The sequence below is a fragment of the Haliotis asinina genome, chromosome 2, assembly GCF_037392515.1.
Source record: "Haliotis asinina isolate JCU_RB_2024 chromosome 2, JCU_Hal_asi_v2, whole genome shotgun sequence".
Taxonomy (NCBI): Eukaryota; Metazoa; Mollusca; class Gastropoda; order Lepetellida; family Haliotidae; genus Haliotis; species Haliotis asinina.
In genome coordinates this window covers 82724365-82748697 of record NC_090281.1, presented here as the reverse complement: position 1 = coordinate 82748697, position 24333 = coordinate 82724365, and the positions used below count along the sequence as shown (strand labels likewise).

General features: G+C 37.4%; 1 protein-coding gene across 6 annotated transcripts in view; it reads right to left on the bottom strand.

The window, feature by feature from the left end:
* Positions 1 to 24333, bottom strand: part of LOC137274453 (protocadherin-11 X-linked-like) — a 103396-nt gene that overhangs the window by 34910 nt on the left and 44153 nt on the right. For 4 of the 6 annotated variants that reach the window (XM_067807634.1, XM_067807640.1, XM_067807635.1 and 1 more), the window contains one exon: positions 22324 to 22352. The gene's annotated coding sequence lies outside the window, so the exon portion shown is untranslated. Of the gene's footprint in view, positions 1 to 3257; positions 3344 to 3374; positions 3462 to 22323; positions 22353 to 24333 lie in introns of those variants that run through there. The other 2 variants (XM_067807638.1, XM_067807636.1) reach the window with 2 other exon arrangements.

Genomic DNA, 24333 nt, shown 5'->3' with positions numbered 1-24333 from the left:
ATCCTGGTTTGGATGTACAACCTTGAAGAAGAAACTTGAAATGTTACACAATTGCTCAACATTGTTTTAAGTTGGTTGGGGAGGATGCCATTAGTCTACACAAATACAGGAGAATTGAAAGCCATATCTTGAAATTAACGGAAATCTCTGAATGGTGATGTTTTCACAAGATTTTTTAAAATTCTATAAATAGATAACATTGTAAGGAAGAGATCACCTGATGGAGTAAGGATATACTCTAATATGCTATGTTCCTTGTGATAAAGAAGTTGGCATCCTATATAAATCTCTCTTCCTTGGGTATAACATGTCTAAACACCATTTAAGGACCCACCAAAATTGTGTTTGTGAGAAACCAAATGGATGAAGTATATGTGACTTGCAGGGTCTTCCACGAACAACTACAGTGGAACAAACCTGTGAAGATTCAGGCTAGAATTGATCTTCATGTAACCCATGCTTTTTGTAAATGGTGACCTAAGGGATCAGGTGGTCAGGCTTTTTGACTTGGTTGACATGTCTTTGTACCCCAGGTGTGTAGACTGAGTGAGTGAGTGAGTGAGTTTAGTTTCATGCCGCACTCAGCAACATTACAGCTATATGGCAGCGGTCTGTAAATAATCGAGTCTGGACCAGACAATCCAGTGATCAACAACATGAGCGTCGATCTGCACAATTGGGAACCGATGACATGTGTCAACCAAGTCAGCGAGCCTGACTACCCGATCCTGTTAGTCGCCTCTTACAACAAGCACAGTCACCTTTTCTGGCAAGCATGGGTTGCTGAAGGCCTATTCTACCCCCGGACCTTCATGGGTCCATGTTATGAAGATGAAATTAATTATAGTAACATGTGTTACATCTGAACTGATAAAGTTTACACTAAAAGACAACATTGTTCACTGTTTATTGTTTTATTCAGTTCCAGAGGGCAGTCTGACTGCAGACGAAAGTGGAGTCTGTGAATATATATATTATTTAGTAAGGAGCAAATGATTACATGATAATTGAAAAGGAGCCCGAGTGATTCATACCTGAACCAGAGGAAATTTCTTCTTGGTTCATTTGTGGCTTGCAGCTTTGCAGAAGAGACTGGGTGGAATAGGAAATTAAAGCAATTCACGGACTGAGACAGACTAAGCTGCACACATAAACATCTTCTGTCACTGAATGCCTGGAGGCAGTTCCAACTTTCCTTGATATCAAACTATCTAGCACCCTTTGATCTCCAAAACAATGCTTTGAAAGGGTTAACATATATCAAAACAAAATGTTCCAAAATGTCATACATCAAATGAAGAAATGATTCCACTGTTAAAAATTGAATTCATTTCTCTTTACATCTCAGGAATGAAACATTTTACATAAAAAGTAGTGCCATGAAGGCAGAATGGCTGAAGTATAATTAGCACCTGATCAACAAAATCATACAGGTTTCAAATATCCTTTCATTACTGGTATCAAATAACTTTTCATTATGAAGTTATGTTCCAATAAAGAACGTTCATATGAAATTCTACCATATATCTTTGATGGTCATATAAATTGCTTCCATGTTAGACTTTTATTCTATTTCATTAAGAAAGTTGGCACATTTTGGCACTAGATGATCATTCATCTATCATGCAGAGGAAAGGTGGCATAAAATACCAAATCAGCATCTTTGAAGTGTTCCTTGAAAATATTTTATTGAGGAGCAGGAATTGACAATAAATTTGTACCGATGTTGATTTAGGCAAATATGATGACAGTCAGTGCACTGGGAGGAAGCAATTAAAATTTGATACCTAGAAATTTGAGTTTGTGATTACAGTATTATTGTTTCTGAGGACAAAGCAGGTACAAAAACAAATTCTTATGACCTTTTTAAGTCTGAAAAGCACATTTATCCAACATGATAGTGAACATGGAAACATGACTGACTAGTTAGTGGCAAATCTGATTGGCATGTTAAGACTTTGGGTGGGTGGGTGGGTTTGGTTTGGCTTGGCTGGGTTGGGGTTAGGGTAAGCCTAGTGGTTAAAGTGTTGACCGATCATGCCAAAGAACAGGGTTTGATTCCACACATGGGTACAATGTGTGAAGTCACTTGCTGCGATATTGCTGGAATTCTGCTGAAGGTGGTGTAAATCTAGACTTATTCATGACAACTTCTTGTTTATTGCATAAAGTGACATTTTGGTGAAGATTTGTACACTGTTTTCAAGGCATAAGTATAGATTTATTATAGTTATAGGCTACTGGTGCAAGGATTGCTTGAAACAGCGTAAGAACCTGGACCAAAACATTGCTCTATACAGTAACACGAAGCTGTCACTCATAAAGTCATATGCTTTCTTAATGGCAGATTGAATGAATACAGACCATGCAATTTGGTATAGAATGACACCTGAACAGCAAGAGCGCGCTTGCATCACAGGCCTATGATTATCAAAAGTCTATGTATAGTACTACGAATGCACCCATGTCTCATTGCTCTGATCTTACCTCAAACCTTTTCTTTCATCAAGTCCATAATAGGAAGTGGTGATAAATGGAAAGTGCATGGAATGTCACAGGTACTTCTAATCTGCCCTTACAAGTACTGCTCTGTGCTTTTAGCCCTGTTTTAGTCTGTGCCCTAGTGGTTATGATGGTCATAGGGTTGCAAAAGGCTGTAACTCTATACACACATTTCCAATGCACTGTATGAAACCATTCTCTTCATGAGCAGAGAACTCTCCTCTACAGGAAGTCATGGAAGCAGTTAGAGTGAGTGAGTTTATTTTTATGCCGCTTTCAACAATATTCCAACAATATCATGGCAGGGACATCAGAAATGGGCTTCACATATTGTAATAAAACCTAGGTCTTTGATGTGACGAGGTAACGGTTTAAGTGCGAGGCAACCCTGCTGCCCTAAAAGCAATGAGAGAAAACTTCACTGAACTTTGGTACTATGTATGCTATGCAGTGTTATAGAATGGGAGTAAACGTTAATCTGAGTGAAGGTTACTTCATGAAGGGAGCCCCTGGATACTCAGAATCAAGCCAGCCTGTAGTAATCCCTGAACTGTGTTGTATCAACAAACAAACTCACAATATATTTGCAGTCATGCCTAATAATTTCTAGAAATATTTTAGGGAACTTCAGCATCCATTGTGTATCAATTCTAGGTCATGTTGTCATGTCATTACTTGTTCGTATTCATTCCATTAAATGTTACCATGACAGGTCTTTAAAAATCAGAAAATTAAAATGAGACCTATTTACCAACCTTTGCATGTCCATATGCACAAAAATCCAAATGAATCCTGTATGTGTCAGAGTTGAATCTGCATGGATGTAACTGCTTCATCATGTTAGGAAATACTCAGTGTGATATCCATATTACCTGTGTGCTATATGATTATATACACTGGGTCACACAGTACAGCCTGCAACAGCTGTATATGCCTTTATATATTGACTACCATTGTAGTCGCTTTTAAAAAATGAGACGACCACAACAACTAGTCTGTTTTAAATGATATTCAAACTGGAACACTTTGTTTGCTCATAAAGACTAATCTGAAACAAGTTGGAACCATTATACCTATACATTTTGTTGACAGACAGGGCTAGGGAAGAGAACATTTAGGACCTGAACGAGGATATAAGTATGCCCAACTTTACTGTACATGTTCTAGCATATTCCCTTCAGTCATGGGCCATAACATATCTATTCCCTACTTAATCCAAGCGCAATTGTGCGTTCAGTGAGCTACAACTTCAAATCATCTCTACCCACACAGAACATAGAACATAAATATTACTGCCAACCAAGCGCCCATTTATATACCTTAACAGCCTTTATGGCTTTCCAAATGACTAAACACATTTTAGGATAATTTGTGCTCATTTAGAAAGGAATATATCATTGACCTCCAATGTTGAAAAGGGAACAAAACCAATGATGAGGCTTATATGATGGCAGTTTTGTGTACATGTGTTATTCAGATACAGAGTTGTCGTATTTTTCACAGAGTACTTCTTGTTTATGATTGCTATTGTCAACAATGGAATTTTGAGTGTGAGAAACATGTCTTTCATTCCACACTTACACTACTATATCACAGTGTTGGTTGCTATTAACAGATTTGTTGTTATCACTCTACAATATTCTAGGTGGATGGCATGGTCAATAATTGGTCTAGACAATCCAGTGATTGACACTATGAGCATTGGTCTTTAGAACTCAGTTACAATGATATGCATCAGCCATGATGCTCAGTGTGAGAAGAGAAAGTTGCTGGTTCCTAGGTCTAACCTAGATTATGAAGCAGCTCCCTATCAGCTGCTTAAACACACAGAGAAAGGGAAAGGGAAAACGAGACTGTTTCACCCACTTTGACAATATTGAGGGAGTGAGTCTTATATTGCCTTCCTCATATATTCCTGCAATGTCTCAGCAGTGGACACCAGAAATGGGCTTCACACATTGTACCTAAGTGGGAAATTGAATCTAGTTCTTCAGTATGACGAGCAAATACTTTAACACTTGGCCCACCTCTCTATCCCTCGACACTGAAGTAGGGTCATTGCAGAAAAACATACTGTAAATGATAATGTGATAAATGATTTAACAGGTGTTGGGATTTGAACACTGATCTCCAGCAGATCAGTCAAACCTAGGTTAGCCCATTCACCCTTAATAATTATCAACATGATCCAAATGATCACGGTACAAAGACCTTTCATCAACCAGCTCGCACAGAGCAAACGAAATACCAATCTCTATTTAGCGGGATTTTATACGAGAACTGTGGAGCTTTTCCTTTCCAGTATGCCCAAGGGGATGAGTAAATTGACAGAGCAATGACTTTACTTCTTCAATCCTTGACAGTCATGTCTCATGCTTCTAGCTACCTGAATCACTGACATTGATATTTGCTGTTTTATTGACAATACTTCATTTAACAAATGATCAAATATGATGTAAATTATTTGATCATGAAACATAAAGGACATGTTCCAGCATGTTACTAGTGATTTCCAAAGAAATCTTCTGTTCTTTTCTGTACATCAAATAAGAATTCCAAGCTAATATCTTTAAGAAAACATGAATGATCTAATTGTGGCAGTGAATTATGAATAGGAAACAAGACCCAGTCCTTACTGAAGCAAGTATCCATGCAACTGTCTTAGTCATCCCCTGACGTAAACAATACCTATCTCATCAATAATTACTCCTCTTTGACACATCCTTATAATGAGAGAAATCCCACAAGTCTCAGAACAAACCTCACATGGACAAAAACAATTGTCACGTTACACTGAACTTTAAGCAGATTAATAGTGCAGAACAGAAATTTTTCCCCTTGCCTAGAATACATTTCCAACCAAAACAGAGGACATGCGTATTGTAGACCTGTACTCATTGGCCAAGTCACTACAATTAGTTACGCCACTCTTTTTGTACAGCACGTTGGGTCATCAAAAATTCATACCTATTGTTCGAAGAATGAAAATGGTCTTGTTTGGAAATCGACCCAGATGCAATAATTCTTCTTAAGTGTCACACCTTGTGATATCATTTGTCAGCTGGAGGAACGAAGGTTTACACATTGAATTCTGCGTTTCCAGCTTGTGTTTACCATACAGCAACACAGCACGTTGTAAAGGAGATAACAGTGTCAGGTAATCAAGCAAATCTTGTTTAAAGCTAAACATTAATATATACTGTTTGAACTTACACTAACAACGGGTCTCTGAAATGAACATGTTTTATTGAAAAAATGTTCATAGTGAAAAAATAATAATATAATGAAATGGCACCCTGAGACTTTCTTCATTTTCAGAACCTAATGAAATCTAGACTTGCCACGTTTACTAGACTTGCATGGGCTTTCTTGGATATATTTACTTCGGGGTCTGTACGACAGACTATATTTGAACTCCAAGGATCTACATGATTAGGTTCTGGGAAAATAGCACTGGCTGACATTTAGAAACAAACAACAATCTGAGAACAAATATTTTGTATTTTAACGATTTTCAATGCATACAAGAATCAGTTACATTCAGTTGCACAATAATTAGTAAAAGTTATTATGAAAATAATATTAAAATATGTAAGGGTAAATTATTGTTAACACTTTTCAGAAAGGATAACGAAACATTAAGTGCTAAAAAATACTGCCATACTGCACATTAGATTTCCTGTTTGGGTGGGGCCAGTTTAGAATACAAATAGAACTGTTCTGCCCTATAATAAGAGACAAACCAGAGCATGAGTGAACAGATCTCCATACACCTCTTTGCCACACCCCTTTCCATTATCAGAGGAACTATCAGAGTCAACTACTCTTTTAACATTACAGTGACTACACCATACCAAGCACACTTAACATATGGTAAGAACCACCTTATTCTTGTCACAATGCAAAAGTGACAAAGAACTATAGTAATATGAAAGAAATTTGCATTCCTTTAGTTCTGTTGAGCAGCGTAGTTACACAAATTATCACACAACATAACTGTGAGAATCGAACCTCTTTGATGTCTTTTAGGTATTAGGTTCAATCCTATTAATGTTCTATCAATAAAATCAGCATCATCTTTGGGTAGTAGTTTTATATAGGAAATTATATCCAATACAACCTAGTACCATTCCCCTTTTGATAGCAATACTTTGTGTTAATCATTTTCATTGACCCATTCCAGTAATTTAACAGCTTTGTCTTTTGCAGTTCAAGGAACCTTTTCGAGAAATGATGAAAACTGGTTGTTCTCAGGTACTGAGGTTTTATGAATACAGAAACAAACACCAATCAACAAACAACCAAGTAACATTTGTCAACCTATATTCTTATCACTCTTAACTCAGACTCCTGGAAGTCCTGGGTGTTTTATGGGCTGGATTAATTACTTGATTGGTCAAATTAATTATTGAGGTAGTTTCAGTCTCCACAGCTGGTGAATGGGCAGGGGTCAATGTGGCCCTTGAGGCTTGGGTAAGTCCAACACATGGATCTCCCTTCCCACAACTTGTAAATGTCCACTGTTATTAATATTTATCACTGTAGTTCTAAGGGATGCTATGCAATCAAATGTCAGGTCACATGCAGGTGTTTGTTGTTTTCCCCCCAGATCTTTTGTTCATGTAGTTGAGCAACAAATGTCAGCACTGAGTAATTATGGAAACAAAAGCACTGGGTTTCTAAAGAATAAAGAGTTCTGAGTTATAATCAGTGTTACATCCTATGCTGGAAATTTGATTCATCCAAATCAAATTAATATACTAAGTTATTAATATCTTTATATAAGCTGACTACCTGAGATTAAAGAATGTTAAAGAATGTGTTGGGTGAAATGCTGCTTGATACAGTATTCCAGCTGTATCACCACCTTAAGTTGGGTTGGTGTGGAAGGACATCGGCAAATGAAGCAGGACAAACATTTATCTCACCTCACACATGAATGACTGATTGCCTGATTGGCATTATATTTGTAACATTCCAAACACAATTTTATATCCTGAATTAATGATGTAAGATGGCATTCTCCTGATATTCCAAATATTTTCAACATGAAATAGATCAAAGTGGGTGGGTAACTTCAATATTTTTTTCATACATTGTTTTTCCAGAATGGTATTCTTACTGATTCAGACCAATTAATGCTTGTTTAAGACATACTTGCAATATTGTTTGGTGTATAAATGATACATATGCTCAGAAGCTAATATCAACCAATATCTACCCTTGGACCAGTGGAAAACTTGTATATCTTGTGAGGCAGGATGGCCATGATGCTAACACTGCTAATGGTCATAATGGAGAAGAACCTAGGATTCAAATTACTGAAGGAATCCAAGGGCAGCAACTCTGCACTGAGAATCAATGCATATGCAACTCCCTCCTTATTGACATTGAAGCCATTTTGTTTCTCTGACCTTGAGAAGTTTTAAAGTGGAGTTTAAAAAGAACTTCATGGCAGAAAGAGAATCTCGTTGAGAACCTTTTTGGCCTGTTACCAGAAGTTCAAGCAAGATTTCAGCCAGCACAATGAAAGTATCAGTAAAATGGTTTCATTTCTCTTTACTTGGTCATAAAATGTTTTACTTCAAAGTAATTTCAACTAAATGAAAAAAAAAAGACAATGAGATTGCCAGTTTACAAGCCTTTTAAGTCTGTCACCAGGTGAAAATTAAAGTCCTAAAGACAGTATTTATATCCATCAGATCATCAGGACTTTACTTTTTCAAGTAACAAAGCACCGATTTAGCTCTGAAGGTGAACAGAGTCTATACCATGCTTGCTATGAATCTTCCTTATGTTGTGAAAAATCCAATTCATTAAGTACTTAATTGTCTACCTGTTTACTATCGATGTGCAACATAGTGGAGAGTCTGAACGAAAAACACTAATGTACACTTGAGTCAGTATCGATTCCAGTTAAAACCCTAGTAATTCCTTTTATGTGTCAATCCACAAAACCTGATGCAACGTATCACCATGGCAAACTCAACAAACATCTGCCAATAATCATGTAACCCATGACATGACAATGTGATCAATTTTTATGTCCTCATGGTGACATGGACTTCTCATAGAAATTGTCTTGTTTATTCTGTTCATTAATATAGAACACTGGTTTGGCAACGCCCACATCCACTATCACAAATTTGTGTAATTAGGACAATTAAGATGATCCATTGGTTTACCAACTTCCTCACACTTATTTATGCATGAGATTAAAAAACAAGCCATTTAAGAATGCTCAAAAACGTTTAAAGCAAAGAAATTACCTTGAATCCTGGACAGTGAAGATCGATCAAGTTGTTTTTACGAAGGTTTGTTCTTCATTTACCATTATTGATGTGGAACACTGAGCAAGAGAGCAATACATATTGACATCCTGTTGGGAAAGTATTGTACCACAGCCATAGTGCAGGAGCATACATCATGTTGTGTATATCACTAGAACATTTTGTGAATTATGATATTAAGACTACACTACTAACTTGAGTACAATTAGACATTAAGACAGTTCCTTTGTGTAGTGTAAGACACCTGGGTCATCCAAGAATGCCTGACTTTGATTTCAGCAACAGAATTTTACTTTTTGCTGCTTTGAACTGTGTTACATAAAGTTTATCGGGGTGTTGGGCTGCCTTATTGTCAAAGCATTTGCCTAAATCCTGGGTTTGCTTCCCTACATGGGTACAATGTGTGAATCCCATTTCTAGTGTCCCTCACCTGTGTTATTGCTTGAATATGGCTATAAATGGTGTAAAACTAAACTTGCTCATTTATTTTCTAGCATTTGTGAGAAAAATCAGAACAATTACGGTGTGCTAGTTTAATCTTATGTGAATTTAGATAACTTTTTTGCTGTGAATTTTATAATTTGTATTACCATTATCAGTGCTTGGTGCTTTCATGAAACTAATGGCTTACTAAAATTCCATTTACCTTCGTTTATTTGCAAGCACAAGGAAATGAATAATTAACTGTTCAAAGTACCTTCACATGTTACAAAACCTTGATGTTAACAACTGTCCTCACACCAGACTTCAAGATGATGCTTGGGTTTTATGGAGTCCTAAAAGTAAACAAGTTTACAGACAAGCAATTCACTACATTAACCATCAGTTTACATGAAAAGCCATTCATGTGTGTGTCTGTAGTGGTAACACTTTTTCCTGTCACTGATTTGCCACTACAGGTAAATCCATGATTAATGAGATCCCAGTAACAATGGGCAGAACGCAGGTCAAATCTAATCAATAATGCATATTGAATGCCATCTTTTCAGGCCCTGCTAAATTAAAAGGACAGAGGAAACAAACTGAGATATATTGATCTTGCTTGCTGTTTGAGTTTATTTACAAAACAAAAACAGTGACAGATAAAGGTCTAGTCAGAAAGGTGTTTGTCCAGAAGGTATTGTTCATATATCAAGTTTCACTTTAAGTGAAAGAAAATATTACCTTGTTTACCACAAATTACTAATAGCTGTATTCATGTTACCCTATCAATAGCTAAAGAACCCAAACATATCATTACAAGTTTTGAATCGCTACCTTTCCCAGCTTTCCAATGACTTTGATGGTAACAGGCCAGGAAATAGCTGGTAATCTGCCAGATGGACAACCACATGACCAATCAATGAAATCCAATTGGATGACCTTAATTACAGTATACGGGTGACCTGTCTTTTCAATCACTTCAGCTGTTAATCTTGTCCAAATAATACACCACCACCAGTGGTAACTTGCCAATATCAAGACCTTGTGCTCAAATTTGTATAAACAGTCGAGCAGTGTGTCTGAATTTTGTTCATACATACAGCTAGTGCTGCTAAACTTAATTCATTCATTTGACCACAGCCTCCAATGGTGACCTGCATGCCCTTTAACCCCCTCATCATGTGAGCAGACGTCACTGGCTTCTTATTTGACAGCCATTGTTGTGGTTCTCCCTTGCACCATTGAATCCTGTCCCCCACACCCACCATGACAAATGGACAGTTTTGATCCCAGGACTACTAGGAAAAAATCACCAAACACATCAGGACAAAAGGTGCAGAGACCAATGGAAAAATACAAAGATAAAGCCATGATGGATGTTCCAATGATGAGATGGAACTCTCTGCATGATTAAAGATTGTTGAGCAGGACAGTGATGAACTAATCATTGGACAATGCCAAGGCTCTCTTCAACAGAGGGGTCACCACTCTCTTTTGCAAATCTATCCCACTTCAGCTCAATCATTAAACCATTACGAATGCTGCCTGTTGGCTAGACATGACATGCTATTTAAGTCTCAAGAGTCACATAAGTTAAATTATGCAATACGGCTGTCTACTTTCAAGAGGTCATTTTATTGGGATTTACAGTTAGGAACCTTCTTCAGCCAATTCTCAATGGAAAAATGGGATCAATAAAAAGTTTTTATTCTTGTTTCACCACATACTGAATTTTCTTTCTGAATTAATATCCTATACCATACTGTGACATTTTAGAAAGATATTTCAAATTAAACTACAACAATATCTTTGTGTATTTTAATTCTATCCTGAGGTACCCTCAGTAGTTCCATTTGAGCAAGAAATGCTCGATAAAACTTCAGTAATTTACACCTGATAAGAAGCCACACAAGCCATCTAGCACCTCTCCATTGTTCCACAAGCATTCAGTTTTCAAGCTCTGTGAATATCACCTATAAATATATAATAAGCTTTAATCAGCGAGGCCAGTGCTAGTATTTCTTATCAATTAAACATACACTCTGCTATTAAAGTTGCAGACACAAAGCCAATCTGAGGCTTCATCTGTTTCCATGGAAATAGAAAGGATATGGGCACATGGAAAGATGTAGGCAAGGTGCATCTTTCTTTTCATGACTATCTTTTCCAACAGTCATGTTTTAATATTGACTTCAGGCTAAAGGACAAATTGCCTTCACATATTTTCTTTCAATTTCACATAAATAGATTTTATAGATTGAACGTGACGTCAGTTTTGTTTAAGTTAATTATATCAATGATTTCATTGCAAATGGAATGAAAGCAGCAATATTCAAGCTTTAGTTAACCCTTTTAATGGCAACAACCTTGCTGAAATTGAAGGTGACTAGTTAATAACATCAATATAACCATGTTAATTATATGCTACAGAATAACATTTTCAAAACAATCATCCGCAACTAAGGAGTTTCTGCATCAATGTGATGTGAAACGCATTTGGAAATGTCAAATGTCAAATGACTGTAAAAACTGTCAATTTCCATGTAAAAAATCCCTTTCGCACAGCCAGTTATATTACAGAAATCAAATATTCATACATGAATTTATGACTTTGTGGAGCTTCGATGATTTTATCACTGATGGGTGCAATGATAAGTGCCTTAATGGTATGGATGCCTCTTATCACCTTGCTGCTTCCTTGGCAACCTTATCTAGAAACAATTACTGAAAATGCCACAAGACATAGAATATGCTGGAACTTACAGCATGGCTACGCCCACTTTCTAAAGTGTATCCCATAAATGATTGCAAAATATCTATAAAACATGAACTTATAATTTGGAATAAATGTCTGTGGTATGGGTGCATGGCATGGAAGGGGTGTGGGTGCATGGCATGGAAGGGGTGTGGGTGCATGGCATGGAGAGTGGATGTACATGACATGGAGGTGTGTGCACACGGCATGGATGGTAGAGGTGCATGGCATGGAAGTGAGCACACGGCATGGATGGTAGAGGTGCATGGCATGGCAGTGTGTGCACACGGCATGGATGGTAGAGGTGCATGGCATGGCAGTGTGTGCACACGGCAAGGATGGTAGAGGTGCATGGCATGGCAGTGTGTGCACATGGCATGGAAGGTATGGGTGCATGGCATGGAGGATGTGGGTGAACGTCACTGAATGTTTGAGCACTGGGCATGGAAGGTATGGGTGCATGGCATGGAGGATGTGGGTGAACGTCACTGAATGTTTGAGCACTGGGCATGGAAGGTATGGGTGCATGGCATGGAGGATGTGGGTGAACGTCACTGAATGTTTGAGCACTGGGCATGGAAGGTATGGGTGCATGGCATGGAGGATGTGGGTGAACGTCACTGAATGTTTGAGCACTGGGCATGGATGGTATGGGGGCATGGCATGGAGGATGTGGGTGAACGTCACTGAATGTTTGAGCACTGGGCATGGAAGGTATGGGGGCATGGCATGGAGGATGTGGGTGAACGTCACTGAATGTTTGAGCACTGGGCATGGATGGTAGAGGTGCATGGCATGGAGGATGTGGGTGAACGTCACTGAATGTTTGAGTACTGGGCATGGAAGGTATGGGTGCATGGCATGGAGGATGTGGGTGAACGTCACTGAATGTTTGAGTACTGGGCATGGAAGGTATGGGTGCATGGCATGGAGGATGTGGGTGAACGTCACTGAATGTTTGAGCACTGGGCATGGAAGGTATGGGGGCATGGCATGGAGGATGTGGGTGAACGTCACTGAATGTTTGAGCACTGGGCATGGATGGTAGAGGTGCATGGCATGGAGGATGTGGGTGAACGTCACTGAATGTTTGAGTACTGGGCATGGAAGGTATGGGTGCATGGCATGGAGGATGTGGGTGAACGTCACTGAATGTTTGAGCACTGGGCATGGAAGGTATGGGTGCATGGCATGGAGGATGTGGGTGAACGTCACTGAATGTTTGAGCACTGGGCATGGAAGGTATGGGTGCATGGCATGGAGGATGTGGGTGAACGTCACTGAATGTTTGAGCACTGGGCATGGAAGGTATGGGTGCATGGCATGGAGGATGTGGGTGAACGTCACTGAATGTTTGAGCACTGGGCATGGAAGGTATGGGTGCATGGCATGGAGGATGTGGGTGAACGTCACTGAATGTTTGAGCACTGGGCATGGAAGGTATGGGTGCATGGCATGGAGGATGTGGGTGAACGTCACTGAATGTTTGAGTACTGGGCATGGAAGGTATGGGTACATGGCATGGAGGATGTGGGTGAACGTCACTGAATGTTTGAGTACTGGGCATGGAAGGTATGGGGGCATGGCATGGAGGATGTGGGTGAACGTCACTGAATGTTTGAGTACTGGGCATGGAAGGTATGGGGGCATGGCATGGAGGATGTGGGTGAACGTCACTGAATGTTTGAGTACTGGGCATGGAAGGTATGGGGGCATGGCATGGAGGATGTGGGTGCACAGCATGGGGGTGAATGTGCACAGTATAAGAGAGTAAGATTAATGTTGACGATACATGCTGAATAAGAACAAAATGTAATAATATAATAGAGCTTAACATTTTCATGTGTTTGCTCCAAGATTAGCAAAACTTCACATCACTCATGCTCTTACAAAATCACATTAAGTATAAGAAGAATTTAGATCAATATTCACTAGAAGTAAAGGGAACATGCAGCAAAAAGAAAACAGAATGAATCATGATAATTTCTAACTAAATTTGACATTTTGTTCATACGTGATTCTTAATTTTCAGTAAATCAGTTGCTAATGAAGTGTTAAACTTTGTCCAAACATTATTGGCTACTGCAATGTATTGATCACTAATTTTAACAAATGCTTTATATAGACATACAAAATCATTTGACACAAGAATGAAAACAATTCCTGCAAGAGTTTTGGACTAGCTGCCTGCTGGTGTTCAACAAGAACATCACAAATCACTTAAATTGCCATAACTAAATGCTCAACACCTATCAAACTGGCACTGAGCCAACATCTAAGAACCCACAGCGCGCTAAATTTCAGTTTTATATCCTAGTTGTACTCAGTCAAGTAGCAACCTAGATACCATGAAAATAATCCCTATCACTTTACGATATTTGCAATCATTTGTGATGAAAGTTTAATGAAGAAGGATATCTTGCCTGAATTTATGACGATATTGAGATCATATGGAGCGCAGCACAAGCACACACCATATTATCAGTGAACATTTTACCACATTATCAGTTTAATGTATTAATGTTTAAAAAATGTTAAAGAAATCAAGCATGGTCTCAACTAGATATTGTTGAATAATTAATGTTTTATAAAACCAATGACTAAGATAACTATCCAGTATAAAACAGAGGTAATAAAGTTTCAAATCTGTTCATGGGTATCTTTAAAGTGTTATCTGAAACTCCATTCTTTATCAGTGCTTGGGGAGATAGTACCAAGATGTATTTTTAAATTCTAAAAATGCCACCTTTGACTTGAAATAAACATTTAAAGATCAATATGGTGAGTGTTAGTGTATGATATGTTATACCACCAGTCTATCATTGTCCAGAAACCCATTGGTCTCAATAATTATTCTGCTTGCAAAATATGCAGTTATGACCATATAACCTTCATATTTTACGTCTATCACCACTGCAACAAATTTTGCTTACTAGTGCAACAGTATTACTGAACTGTTTTTGCAATTAAACATATCTATCATCAGTGAGTGAGTGGTCTGTTTTGTGCAAAAATCAACCAACTAGTACAGTCATTGGACCTATAAGTAAAACTTGTTAATGGTCAAAGTAGTTGCAGACTGTGCTTGCAACATTAGGACACAATGAGTTGGGAAGGTCTGATAAATCTAAACGAGACAGTGACATTTTCTGCTGCTTCTAGCAATAACACAGCAGGGGACTTCACATATTGTACACATGTGGGCAATAGAACTGGGGTCTACAACATGAGGAATCATCAGGCTACACAACAACCCCCCCCCCCCCCCCCCGACAAGTTTGAACATTCTTCAGTTAGTTCAGTGTGAAAGTCTAATTTGAAATGATACAGTTCACTCTTACTGGTTTGCTACTCATTAACTAAATTCTTTTGTGGTCAGGCAGGACTGACAATGAATGAGTGAGTCAGTGAGTTTAGTATTATGCTGCACTCAGCAATATTCCAGAAATGGTAGCAGTCTGTAAATAATGGAGTCTGAACAAGACAATCCAGTGATCAACAGCATGACCATCAATCTGCGCAATTGGGAACTAATGACATGTTTCAACAGAGGTCAGCGAGTCTGACAACCCGATCCTATTAGCTGCCTCTTATGACAAGCATAGTTGCCTTTTATGGAAGCATGGGTTGCTGAAGACCTATTCTGCCCTGGACCTTCAAGGATGGACTGACCATGAAAGAGAAGTTAACTAGTACATTTCAAAATATCTCATGTGATGACTTATTTGCATAATTTTACACTCTTGTCTTTAAGGCCAAATGAAATGGAGCAGTCATATCTACTCATTCTATGGTGTTGGTAAGTTACAGTTATACCACAGTAGTCTATGCTATATTGCATTATTAACAAACTAGCAATCAGGTACATGATACTAACCAGCTCTATTCTTCGCTGGTACAAGTTGTGGGAATTGGAGATTCGAAGGATTTGTATTGAAACTAAACCTTGTCAAACAAATTGTCAGCATCAATAAAATAATGCTGACATAGGATTGATCTGGTTTTGTATTCATTTCCATATTGCATGATCAAAACATATCAGTTTCAATGCGGCTAAGTGGAGAAGCAAATCATCTACATCTGAGGGTGAACGGGATGACTACCAGAATAGCCTTCACTACCAATCATCAAGGAGGATTCTGTTGAAGAAGTGTACCAAACAGAATTCTAGATGGACTTTTTAACAAGTATGGCCCAATAGCACAAAGCAATCTTATGACTGCGTCGACTGTGAACTTGCAGGTTACTGCATGGCTTTACTGCTATGAATGATTCATCAGAGAGGGCAAAGGCTAGGCACTACTGGCATTGCTTACACGACAGATCATATTAACAAATAGTAACATTCTTTGCTTTGAAAATACAGTATATGTTTGATGTGTCTGGGTCATGTGTCAGAAATGCATACATGTGTGCCATTTACACTGACAAAGTTGGATCAACAAAAGCACCATCATATTTAATGCATGTTTGACGTTAAGCAGAAAGTCATTTTGCTGTCAGTTGTAAAGTTCGGATGTTTTTCACACATAATTCTCAACCCAATATTAAAGATAAAGAAATAAAGTGTCATTTTACACCTGGTCAATAATCGTTTCTGGAAAACACATGTCAAAGCTTAATGGAAAAACTGCTTTCTTAGGAAGTTCAATTTCATCCAAGCCATGAAAGTAAGAGAAGTTTGAAAGGAATCATTTTGATTTGGGAAATAAAGCTTTAATCCTATAAATAAACTGCAAAATATTTACTCTGTAATCACTGAAATAACACATAAAAATAGACCCCTAACTGTACTGAAGTAATTGCAAGGAAATGGCAACATCTGCAGGAAGAAGCAATTCTTAATTGCAATCTTCTTGCAATAGGACCAAGTTTCTATATTGATCATAAAAATGAACTACTTTGATCAATCAAATATTCCAGCGGACAGCAAAAGGACATTTTTAGAAAAGCTTTTTACATTCTAAATTGAATGGACATGAACATAAAAGCTCAAATACAGGAAATATCAAGCCCAACATCCTATCAAATTTAGATAGCTTTTGAAACATTTTCCTTTACTCAATCAAAGGGCTATCAGAACTGATGAAACCAAACAAGATTTTCAGAAAACAAATCTACATAAAAGTTATGTTTTATGTTGTCACTAGCAACGAGCAACAACAAATGTTGCAGGTGGTTATGCTCAAATTCTCCATTAAGACTTCAATTTAAAAAAGTGTGGTCCGTTTAAAGAATTACCAATGCTAAAGTCCATGACCAGTTGGTCTGCTCTAAATAAACTTTCGCAACAGAAAAATCTATAGGTTTGTGTCAAGTCCCTTGTGTGATGCTGAATATGTAAAGACAGGAATAATTACATTTCCACGTCTGATGGCCGATTACACATTGATTTGTTCCTCTTGTGGTTGTCTATTATTCTAACCTATCTTCCATCCATCTAATTCAATAGTGTGTGGAAACAAGGTAGGCACTGACCGTACCTTATTTTCTACTTCAAAAGCATCTTCCTTGGTCAAACAATATTATTTACACGATACTGTTGAACACCTTGAACATAACACACTTTTCAGATGCCTTTGAAATAAAAACAACAATAATTGTAAGAAGAAAAGGAACTGGGATGAGAAATCATTAATTTTCACATCTGTGTCTATTGTTTCTTGATGATAAACAGGAATGATCCGTACTGTAACAATAATTGCTATGTTTTTATAGTCAAGTATGGATTAAGAGCAGCATCAATCAATAGAATTACCTGAGGACATCCTAGAAATGACACACCAAACACTCCTTGATTCTGATCCTTGTCAAGGCAAACAATAGCTTTCTCGATCTCTCTGAATACAAAAATATCTATTATCTTACAAGTAGCTACTCAGCTGAATTCAATGTCTAGTCTCCCCTTTGGCAGAGACCTCTTCATATTTTCCATTTATTCATTTCAAACCATGTACAGTTTATGTTTAACCTTCTAGGGAGGACTTAATATGAAAACTTGATAAGAAAATAATGCAAAATGTTCTTCATACATGCTGGTGTGTCAATATGTTGCATGTATGATATCTAAATGGCACTCAAAGAACTAAAAAAAAACTGTTGTACTTTGTTCAAACTTTAAACTGTCAAAAACTCAAAAACCAAAAGATCAGTTTTTAAAGATCTACACTATTCAATGGATATTCAGAAACATTTATGGGGAAACTAAAAGGCAAAAATCGCCTTGAGTCCTTTATAGCACACTTTGCTATAAATTGTAGCAGTATTTGCCTTTTAAAATAAAGCAAAATCTTTCATTAAAGACATTTAGAGTACACACAAATATCTTAAACCCTTTAGACAACAATAATTTCTCTTATATTAAACATGAAAAGCATTAAAAGACCTTCAAACCATCCAAGAAAAGGTTTCAAATCATAAAGAGAATGTTTCTCCTATGAACTTGCATTTTAAATACTTTTATGACAAATCAAAATTGATTTCTAAGGAAATCTGGTCTTGAAGGCAGCTTTTAAAAGACTTAATGACTTAGCTATTTTCAATAGTTTGAATACATCTGAAGTTATAACCAGTGGAGTATGATTTCTATTGTCCTCTACTCTTGTACACACTTCAGATAGTGCCTGTTCAGTAGTCACTAACATTCTGCCTGTTTGACAAGTCGTGCGCAACCTTTTGTAAAAGCTTTTGTCAATACAGAGAATAAATGACAATAGTATTATTCTTTTCAAATGGACCGCACACCCATGTTTGTCCTACATATTGATTACATTCAAATACCAGGTATCAATATGAACAACAGGAAATGTTCCTATGTATATGTTGTGGAGTTAAGTTTAAAGTCACATTTAGAGCATATCTTACACATGCTCAAAGTGATGCTGGCCCTACATGTTTACTAAATCAGTAAAATCATAAAGGGTATGGAATTGCATCACAAGGTCGGATTCAGACACATGATCATAGAAACCTGGGTTAGACAAAGAGATGTAGTGCTGAACACTCAATTATAGATTCACCAATACAATGTTTTACATGACACCATATGTAATGTGTCTTTACCGAACATGAAATATTATTGCCAGGGAGTGCATAATCTCATTTATCTGCTGAAATAGACTTCTTTGGTCATAACAGGCAAAATAGCTGTGAAAATGGCCTGGATGGATCACTGGAAATCAATGATGACAACAGGTGTTCACCTAAAGAGTAAACATGTCCTGCTTTACTTGGCTGATTCATTAAACACTATAGCTTTTAAATGTGATGGAGTTTTGTTGCACCACTGAGTTGTTAACACAACTGTAGTCATAACAGTGATAGGGGACAACAATCAGACAGCCATGTTCTGGAAGAGGATCAGGATCTGCATTAGGATCAGAAACTTTATCAAAATCAGGTTGTGGACCAGGATCAGGACAAGGATCAGGGCCTTGTTTCACAAAGAACTAAGGCGATGGTAAGTCACAAAGGTAACCTTAGTGCAATGTTGAAGAATGGCAGTTAAAGTTCACCTTAATAAAGTTGCCTCATGAAAGCTCTAGGAAAAGGACCTTGAGCTGGGTCAGGACCAGGACCAAGAACAGGATCAAGATCATGATCAGGACCAAGATCAGGAAAAGGACAGGGACCAGGACCAGGACCTGGCTGAGGACCAGTAGTTGACAGCAGGAGCATCAGTCAACACCACCAGAAAAAAACTTGTCATTCATCAGAATTAAAGTACACATTTTTGACTGACCAGCCATTACAGTATTACCCAGTTACAATCAACCATTTAATAACAAACATTTTGGCATGTGATACTAAAAATGTTCTGGCTCCCAGCAGACAGAGGTCAACAGGGTCACTAATTACACCTGCAATAAGCTTCCATTTTCAGTGACAGGAATCTTTGTTCTATCCCAAGGGTTAATTTGGATAAGTATCAGTATTTAGACTGCATGGAGACAGTCTGAATGATTTAATCTGTCTGCTAATAGTAACCACAGGGGATGATTGCTAATGCAAGGGCTAGTCACAGGCAACACTCTGCAATGATTAATTCTAATGGCATTACAATGTACACATTTATTTCAAAAAATAATATTCTTGTTCTTTGTTTAATGCCACAATTGGCAATATTCCAGCTATATCATAATGGCCTGAAATTATCAAGTCTTGAGCCAAAACAAAGAGAAGGAATAATGAACAATGACCCATGCCTTCAAGTACAGATGATGTGCCATCAACCAACCCCTGATAGATCCGTTTAGTGATCTTGTACAAAAAGCACAGGCTGCTTTTGATGTATATGAACCAACCGTTCAACTGTAATTTGATAGAATTTTCTGAAACTTGTTTACAGTGGCTTTGCATCTGATTATGAAAGCTCAGTATTGAGCTTGAACATTTTTTTTCACAGCAACCTCAAAGATTCAATGATAACAGTATCCATGGTACCACATGTCTGAAGTAATCCATGTTTGTTGTAAGAGGTGACAAACGGGATGAAGTGATCAAGCTTGGTGACTTGGTTAATACATGATTATATTCCAGCTGTGTAGAACAATTGTGCTGTTGATCACTGGATTGTCTGGAGTAGACTTGATTATTTACAGACTGCTGCCATATAGCTGGAATATTTCCAAGTGAAACATTAAACATCACCAACCAACTCAAAGAGCCAAAACATTAATGATTATGTAACAGACTGTATATCACATCAAATGACATTGATATTTGTTCAAAATATCAACCAAGAGTAGGCCTGGTCCAGACTTAATTTTTGCCAGGTTACCTTGATATATCCAGAATGTCGCTGACTGTCAAAGAACACTATCAAACCCTTTCCCAACAGTTAGCAGGCCATTATGTCACTAGAATGTCGGCATTTCAGACAAACATGGCGTCATAGTAGTTATCATCTTCTCCTACTGAGGGCAACCAGCACATGCTAAGAATACCAATACAGTTTGAATAATCTGTCAGTAACATTTAGAAAGTTGATAGTTTGTGGTGTTGAACCTCCAGCTATTTAAGTGTAAAATATTTTAGACAAAATGTGAATTTCTTGTTAATTGGTTTTCCCGGTCACACATCACCTGTGACTGCCTGGGCCCTGTTATACTACCGCAACAAACCATTATGTGAACAACTAGACATAGGCAGTGATGTGAAACGTTCTCACGGCAACTACAAAAATATCCATTTTCACGACTGGAGGAAAATATAGTAATAAGGAAAGCAGGCGTTTATGAAAGGTAAAGAAGGAAAATAGATAGCAGTTATTAAACATATCAATTCCCATTTGTTAGAAAGGCATGGTCCATTTACCATATAAATGCATGTACAGTATATGCCATTCAAACTTTTCGATGACAATGAGATGTGTTACGTTGCTATGGCAATCAGGACATCTGTTTGATCAACCTCAGTCATGTGAAAAAGTATGATTTCCCACAACATGAAATTCTATTGATTTCATCATATAATTAGTCATATAAGATTCAACTGGAACAACAGGAATATCTCTATCAAAATTTGAGCAGTATAGAAGGCTTAGAGACAAAAGGTTACTTCATAAAGTTGGCAATGAGTAATGGAACAACTTTTGTCAATTTGTTTAATATTCATATGGTAATAACACAGCTGGATGTTTCTACAAAGGCAAGATCAGGCAGCAAATGCCATTACTATTGGCATCGTAAAACGTATTGCAATATTGTCAATGGCATGAAAAATCATCTTAGACATTCTACCCCTCTCCACTTCAATTGGACAATGGGGTTTCTTCATTCTAAGGCCACCTGGGGCCCTAAGGTCAGGAGGTTTAGATTTGAGATTCCACAAGATCAAACAGCACTATCATTACAAAAACATGGCTTCTTGCCAGAAGTCTTCAGCACTACAATCATAAACGTGTTTAACTTGATACCAGTAAAAAATTCTCAAGTAATCAAATCAGAAGTGATGTCAGCCTGTTTCTTATTCAGCCTCCTCATCAGCTAATAAAAAGACGGTACATTATGCACAACACATATATCATTATATTCCAATTATAACCATGTGATACGGCCTATATGGCCTCTCGTGGTGTTTGTTAACAAGAACACAAAGCAAATTTGGTATTCAAAGTTATTAAAATCTAATCCAGACCACCTTAGTTCAAGAGGAGCTTGTTTCAAAGCATCAGTTCTGAAACTGTCTAACTACATTAAGTTACAAATTTTCTTTTGACAAGGCATAAAACTAGTTAAGAGCTACTGGTTAAATCAATAATTGTCAAGATCACAAAACATGGTGATTGATTCAGCTGGCCAGAATATTGAACCCCATGTGCTTGCACGTGAGTTGTATAAAAGAACAACCTACTTGCTCAATGCTGCCAATCAATGAAGAACCTGTAAACAGAAGAGAAAATATTTTTGGACCTTGTTAATAATTCACACACAAAATACAGTTTTTTCCTCATTTGATAATACAATATTTAGATTAAACAATACAGAATGAAACTTAAAGGTGCAATAAAGTGTAATTAAATATCTGCAAACTGTTGAAATAATAATAGCAAATGCACTTTCTTTAGTTCACTGTCATCTCAATATTTAAGCACAGAAGTAATGTTGATATTATGTCCACCAGTTGATAGTTTATTGTTTAATGCTGCAGTCAGAAATATTCCAGCTGGGTGATATTGGTGTATAAATAATTGAGTCCAGACAAGACGGCCCAGTGACTAACATCATGAGCATTTGATCTACACAACTGGGATACAATGACATGCATCAGCCACAAAGGTATATACATCCTTCCATCAATGAAGTCAGCAAGGCTGACCACTCCATCTCGCTAGTCGCGAGCATGTGATATGGCAAGCATGTGATATACTGAGGACCAATTCTAACCTAGATAATGAAAAATAAGAAACTATTCCATTTATTCCACATGATGCACAGACATAAGTGATGAAGTGGTTTATACATAAAATCAAAATGCACGAAGGCAGGATAATGCCCATTCCTTTTAGCCAATATCATTGCCTCACAAACATCTCAGACTAATAAACAGACACAAATAGACAACATGTAAACAACACAGACAAAACATGAAACTTCAAAAGCTCCACAAACCAAGGTTAAGGATGACAAGCTCAGTCACAAGACATTAGCTGCATTACTCAAATTCAAAGATACAGCTATCTTACCAGACAGTGTTTCTTATCATTCATGCCCTATGGAGCAGATATCACAGCAGGTGAAGCATGAAAGACAAGCCTTATCTCTATAAGCTTATTACCTGAACAGGTGAATTTAACGAGCAGATGTTTGCCCCTTTGGACAAAGTTGTTTCTTCATCTAAATTTCCTATATGCTTCTGTCAGTGAGAGAATAGTCTTTAATAATTGACACATAACCATGATGCAAATAGCTGTCTACTAAGGATGGTCTTACTTCAGCTAAGAAATTCATATGATCAAATTCCTTTTTCAGTTTTGTTCCAGACAATGACGCCATGTAGGGAGTGTAAAAGCTCTTTATATAACAGGTAATTTGGAAAGCAGTATAGCACTGCTTTCACTTCTTGTATTTCATGAGTAGGCTCAGTTTAATCATACCTTGAACAAAGTTACAGGTTTATGAAACCTGTCAACTTTATGTTCTAGAAAAAACAATCATAAATGCCAGATTGCGTGAGGTAGTGAGCATGCTTTTACATCACTTTCAGCAATATCACTGCAATACCACAGTGGTGACACCAGAAATGGGTTTCTCACATTGTACCCATGTGGAGAATTGAACCTGGATCTTCAGCAATATGAGACAAGGCTTTATTTACTAGGCTACTGCCCAAATCAATGCCTGACTAGACAGTCTTGTTTATATGCCAAGACATTCCACAGTGAATAAAAATTGTTGGAAATATCATGAATGAACACCTGGTGTCTGTATAAAAGTGTAAGCATGTCCTGCTCTATCAATACCAACCACACTCACAATTTGGATACAAATACTAAGTGTTTTTAACTGGGATTCAGAAAGGGACATGATGGTGGGCAAACAGCAAATTGTGAAGCCTTGTAGGTATTGCATGGTCTGTGCATTGTTTGTACTGGTTTCCTGTAACGCACAAAAGTTCTACTGTTTAATGCCCAACGGGTACATAACACTGAATACTTAAACAACCATTAATAAAATGTTAGTTCAATGGTAAGCATTGTCATATTCTTAATGACCATGCATGTAAATATTTTATGTTATTATGCATATTCAGCTTTTCTCTGTGCCACAGGTAATCGTTTGTGTACTTTTATCTGTCTTATAATAGTATATGATGTGAGACTTCAATAAAATATGAGTCAGTTACTCATATAACAATTTACTT